Source organism: Microtus ochrogaster, chromosome 7 (genome assembly GCF_000317375.1).
Source record: "Microtus ochrogaster isolate Prairie Vole_2 chromosome 7, MicOch1.0, whole genome shotgun sequence".
NCBI lineage: Eukaryota > Metazoa > Chordata > Mammalia > Rodentia > Cricetidae > Microtus > Microtus ochrogaster.
This window is the reverse complement of record NC_022014.1, coordinates 36,672,041-36,678,083: the sequence shown is the minus strand read 5'-3', so window position 1 is coordinate 36,678,083 and position 6,043 is coordinate 36,672,041. Positions and strand designations below refer to the sequence as shown.

Sequence of the window (6,043 nt, the reverse complement as noted above, 5' to 3'; positions counted from 1 at the left end):
TAACACAACTTGTCTTATAGTTTTTAGGTTTGTTTCTTCTTGTCTGTAGTCAGGAATTTTAGGGGGTCTCCCTGATCAAATCTGATCTCTATAAACCTTGAATGAATTCAAAACCTTTCGTTTTCTGTGGAAACAAAAACAAAACCTTTTCTCCAATGCAACATTGTTTTGACTTTCATTTGAAGTTAAGACATTTTAAAAGTATGTAGGTTAGTTTAATTCAGCAGTCTCTTCCACAATTCAATGTCTTTCAGCAGTTATTGTTTTCTGTTTATTAGTATTCAAAAAATTCAGAATCAGCAAGACACCATATAGGATCCAGACTCTCCGTATATTTTCCATCTTTACATGGCTTATCATCTTATATTATTTTCTCTTTAAAGACTTTATCTTATTATTTATAAACTATTTTTATGACCGTTTATACCTGTTTTTATTTTTTAAAAACCTACACATTTTAAAACATATCATACCTTTTTTAGTGGTTTTCTGTGTCTGGATCTGGCTTTACTAAGCAACTGCAGCATTCCCTGATTGCCTGAGACAAATCTTCAACTGTTGTATCAGCTGCCGTGTGGCTCAGCTTAGTGCGTGGTGCTGGTGGTTGTCTCCAGCCCACAGGCCATAGCCTTTTAGACACTGGTCCATTTTAGGTGTGGTCTCAGACTGCGGATTGCTAACCTTACTGTGAGTTTATCCCCCAATACATAAACCTTTGTTTTACTCCACTCCTGGCTCTTGTGGAACTCTTTGGTATGGCTATAGTAGCTGGTAGCCGAGTCTCTGTATACTACAGAGCCCACCAGAGAGACTGTGGTTTCCAGGAAGCCATGTTTGACTCCAAGTTATGAACTTTTTTTTCAAGACAGGGTTTCTCTGTAGCTTTCAAGCCTGTCCTGGAACTAGCTCTTGTAGACCAGGCTGGCCTTGAACTCACAGAGATTTACCTGCCTCTGCCTCGCGAGTGCTCAGATTAAGCTTTTTCACTGTCTGTCTCCTTCCTGTTTATTTTATTTCCATTTTCACAAAAAAAGCTTTGTGTGTGCTGGGCATGGAGGTGCACTGCCTTTACTCCTAGCTCTTGGGAAGCAGAGGTAAACTGAGCTCTGTGAGTTCAAGGACAGTCTGGTCTTCGAGCTCGTGAGTTTCAGGCCGTCCAGGGCTAAAAACAACAAACAAAACCCAGAAGATTGTGTACTACGTTCTGTCTGTCCATCCTGCTTTCCTGCCTCCTCCATGTCTAGCTGGCTAGACCCTGTCTGCCTGGCTCCCCTTTCTCTCTGCCCACAAGTCCTGCTTATCCCTCCTTTGTGTAACTATTGGCCATTCAGCTTTTTATTAGAACAAGCAAGTGCTTAGGTAGGCAAGGTAAAACAGTAACTCATCTCTACATAGTTAAACAAATATTCTATTCCACAACAGGGTGCCTCTGTGTAATAATAGCTTGGCTGTCCTGGAACTCACTCTGTAGACCAGGATGACCTTGAACTCACAGAGTGAGGGGATTAAAGGTATGTGACACCACACCTAGCTTCATCTTTTCCTTCTTGTCCGTGCACAGTCTGCTGGGGAGTCAAGCAGTGTTAACTTTTTGGACTGTCCTTCAAAGAGATTCTTTTCATAAGCACTTTAACATGCTGGAGTTGCTCTCATCATAAAAACAAAGCAAAACACCAACAAAGGCCAACCCAACACAGAAAGCCCTCCTTCAACAGCATTCCCTAGGCCCAGGACCTCTCGTCTGCTCCCCTCCGCATCCGAAAAGACTTGGCTGGGTTTTGTTCTCACTACCTCAAGTATGACTCACAAGCCTGCCATCTGCCCATGCATATTTAACAGTCTTAGGTGACTTTTATGTTAATAAATACAGAAGATGTCTTCATCTCCTGGACACAGAAGCAGGCTGAGGGAAGTGACAATCCTCTATGTGGTCTTGATCTTGTTCAATTCCAGGGTCTCAGAGACGTCCTAGAGATGTTGAGGGAGGAGGGCTAAAATGAGGGGGAGGTTTGGACTGGAACATGAGTGGTCCCCGCAGTGTATCTGCAGGAGAGAGGGGGAGGAAGGGAGGGAGAGGGTGGTGGGGAGTAGTCAATGCCAAATGAGTCATGGAGTCCTTTGAAGGGAACAAGGGAAGCCTAGTCAAGTTCTCAAACTTCAGTCTACTTCAAAACTATGTCAACGTTTGTGAGTTAAAAAAGCAAATTACTGGATCCCAGTCTCAGATTAAAAAAAAAAAGAAATACAATAAATAAATAAAACCAAATAGCGCTGTGAATGTTGCTCAGGGATAGACCGCCTATCTAGCATGTATGAGGCCCTAGTTTCCATTCCTAGCTCCACAAAAACTGACGCGAACTAAAAAACAACCTAACAGACTGTGGGATTAAGACTTTGTTCTTTAATCAAGCTCCCATAAGACGCTGATGGTGTTGGTTCAAATCCTTGCTTTAAGAACAATGGTCTGAAGTGTGGAGAGGGTCTCTCTCCCTCTCCCTCCCTCTCTCCCTCCCCCCTCCCTCCTCCTTCTTCCTCTCTTTCTTGCTCTCTCTCCCTCCTCTCTCCTGCCGCCCCCCCTCGATGAGATGCTCCATCATCGAGGGTCCATCAGTGGAGGTTGAGCCGGTGAGAACACATGGGATGCTGCAGGAAAGACCCCCCACACACACACACACCGAGGACCGCCGAGGCTTTTGGACTACATCTCCCAGGAAGCCTCGCGCCGGCACGCGCGCTCCCCCTGGAGGGGTCCATCAGGAATGCGCCGGCGGGCTCCCTGGGACCTTCCCAGTAGCATCTGTGAGCGCGGATAGCCGCGGCAGCTTTGGGCTGCGGTGGCTCGGGAGTCCGGTGCGAGTGAACCACAGCGGGTGAGTTGGGGTATGGGCCGCCCGCTCCTCTGTTCCTGAGCTGCCTTGTCTCTCAGGTCTAGCGGGCAAGACACGGGTGCAGGAGTCCTAGCTCGAAGATGCGGGGTGCCCCTCTGGGAAGACGCGCTGCGGTCCTGGGTACCCGGGTGGCGGGCTGCGCCGGGATTGCGCTGCAGGTGGGGACCGCAGGTGGCCGGCCCTCCCTTCCGTTTTGGCGCAGTATCCTGGCACGGGGGCCAGGTGGCTCGGGCAGCTGTGGCCCCGGGGAGTCCCCCGCCTCCGGGACAAGTGCGTGCCTGCCGGCGGGACACTGGTGCCCCCGAGTGCGCTTCCATAGAGCCGCTGCGACCTGCTCAGGTGATTGTCCAGAGCTCGGGCTGCGGGTCTCTAGGACGCCTGGGAGCGCAGGGAACTGTGTGGATGCTGGTGCGTGTCCCCGCAGTATGCAGCCTGGCCGAGCGCAACAGTGCCGGTCTCTTTTTCTTAATACCCACGGAACAAAATTAGTTTTATATGCTTATTTATTTTTTTTTAACAAGTTTGACTCTGGATATATTAGTTTGATTTTTGTGGGAGCTTCATAAGCCAACACGCAAGTTTATATAATAAGCAGTATACGCTTTGAAAAAAAAAAATCCCGTGAAGGTGCTCTTCCTTGCCCTCTATCGGATGAATTATGTCGGACTGGTTGACATGGGTATCCATTAGTAACTGCGGTGGCTGGAGGCAAGAGATAAAGTGTTTTTGAGTGAAGTCACGACCGAACCCTTCTCATCAATTTTTGGTTTCATAAGATTTGGTTATCCGGTTTCAAACACTGTTTATTCAACGTTTAAGACGGAGATGGAGGGTGGGGGCAGAGGTTGTCAATTCTAATTCCCTAGTCTAAGGGAAATAGTTTTGCATGATTAACTCAAAGTCATCAAGTTTGTTTGTTGATTATTTTGATGCTGGGTCTCGCTAATTATCTCTGGATGGCCTAGGTCTCACACAGCGCTTATTTTGTTTGGTTATTTTGTTTTTGTTTTTGAGAAAGTGTCTCCCTAGGAAGTTCTGACTGGTCTGGAATTGCAATGTGGCCCAGACTGGACTTTAAAATGCCCCCTCCTTCCACTTCCTGAGCGCTGGGAGGAGTGAGCCACCACACTTGACCAAAGAGCATTTTTAGAGCTGGCACGGTGGCCTCTCTCAAGCCTGCTTCGGTTTTAGTGCTAGTTTTAAAGCTGGTGTGTGGATGCGCCAGGTGGATAACGTTCTCGTTTCTTTTTTTTTTTTTTTTTTTTTTTGTTTTTCGAGACAGGGTTTCTCTGTGGCTTTGGAGCCTGTCCTGGAACTAGCTCTGTAGACCAGGTTGGCCTCGAACTCACAGAGATCCGCCTGTCTCTGCCTCCCGAGTGCTGGGATTAAAGGCGTGCGCCACCATCGCCCGGCACGTTCTCGTTTCTTAAGAAGCACCATAGGACATTTTTTTGCCTTCTTTGGTTTTAGAGAAGTGTGTCCCCCTGACTTTTCTGTAAGTGTACTCTATTGTATTAAAGTGTTTTTCTATTCATACCTGATTCATACCCCATGCTTTTGTACAGCATGTATTGATATGACCATGTAAAATTTCCTTCTTAAAAAAAATCTCTAATGCATTATTATTCTGCTGGATAGTCTCACCAGAACCCTGTAATTCTGACTCTTTGGAGCTATGTATAGTAGCTCATGCCTGTAATCCCAGCACTTCAGACTGAGGCAAGAGGAATAAGTTTGAGGCCAGCTTGTGCTCCATGGCAAGATCCTGTCTCAAAAAAATGATAGTAACAACCAAACAAAAAACCCAACAACCATCCCCCCAACAACAATAAAACACCACCTTGAATGCATGTTTGGTTTGTTTGCTAGATCGAAAAGCTAGCATTTTCCTTAGGGGTAGGTAGGTGGCATTGCTATGAACGTTCCTCCTGCCGTGTAATTATGTTTGTGCTGTTCACACCGATCCGGCTGGGGACTTCCTATCATTTTCTTTGGAACAGAAGAATGATCTGTTCCTTGAAGTCTGGCATGAACTGCCTGCAGACCGCCTGGGCTGCCACTGGGTGCGTTAGGAAGCTGATATCACCCATAACCATTGATTTTTCACAGCTGGCCTGTTGCTTCAGTCATTTTACTACCCTTCATTGTCTCAGGAAACCTTTAGCATTACTGATAATCAATACATGTTAGCATCTGGTACCTATTCACTTTGAGAAGGTAAACTCATGTATATATGATGTTATTATTCTTCTTAATACTAATGCTTTGAGGCGTCTCTTGTTCTTCCTCTTGCTAGTATGTGTTAACTGTCTAAAACAATGGCTTTCGTACATTTTCACACATGTATATCATGCACTTTGATCATGCCCACCTTTTTTTCTTTTTATTGGTCAGGCTTATGTATAATGCTTCTTTTCTTGATCACTACAAAGGATTGGGTTTTGGATTTACTGATTAATGCTATTGATTTTTTTTAATCTTCCTACATTGCTAATTTCTGTTATTAAACTTTATGTTTCTTTCTACTTATTTGAATTTATCGTGTTCAAGCTCTGGTCCTTTTGGGCTGAAAATATGATCCCTTTATTTAATCATTTGGCTCTTGTGCTGAGCAGGTCTAAGATGTCCAGTTTCACCCTGTGGCCTGAGCTGTGTTTTCTTCACCTGAACCCTTGGGTTCAGCATTGCTGCCGCTCTGGTCTTGTAAGTCCGTGTTCATCACACTCACCACATTCTCCATTCCGTTTCTGTCACAGACCGTCTTCTTAGGACTATCTTCCTTTTCCTTTAAGTACACTTTTTTAAAATCTCGTTCAGTCATGATAAACTGTGTTGATGATCTCTGAGAATACCTTTATTTTGTGTGTGTATTCTTGGACTTGGGTTTCCCCATGTTTCTTTATTTAAATTAATTCCGAGTGTGTGTGTGTGTGTGTGTGTGTGTGTGTGTGTGTGTGTGTGCCTGTGCGGCTTGTGTACGTGTTACCATTTTTGAGAGATTTTGTAGCTGGGAGATTTGGGGATGTCCAGGCTGCCATATCAGTGAAGGGAGAGGAGGCAAAAAGAGGCAAAAAGATACCTTTTTTGTTTGTTTGTTTGTTTTTTTTGAGACAGGGTTTCTCTGTGGTTTTGGAGCCTGTCCTGGAACTAGCTCT

General features: G+C 45.3%; 1 protein-coding gene across 4 annotated transcripts in view; it reads left to right on the top strand.

Annotated features, from left to right (window-relative positions):
- The first annotated feature begins 2,780 nt into the window (after positions 1-2,780).
- Specc1 (sperm antigen with calponin homology and coiled-coil domains 1) overlaps positions 2,781-6,043 on the top strand; it is a 264,567-nt gene continuing 261,304 nt past the window's right edge. For all 4 annotated transcript variants that reach the window (XM_005349893.2, XM_013347347.1, XM_026780355.1 and 1 more), the window contains exon 1: positions 2,781-2,870. The gene's annotated coding sequence lies outside the window, so the exon portion shown is untranslated. The remainder of the gene's footprint in view (positions 2,871-6,043) is intronic.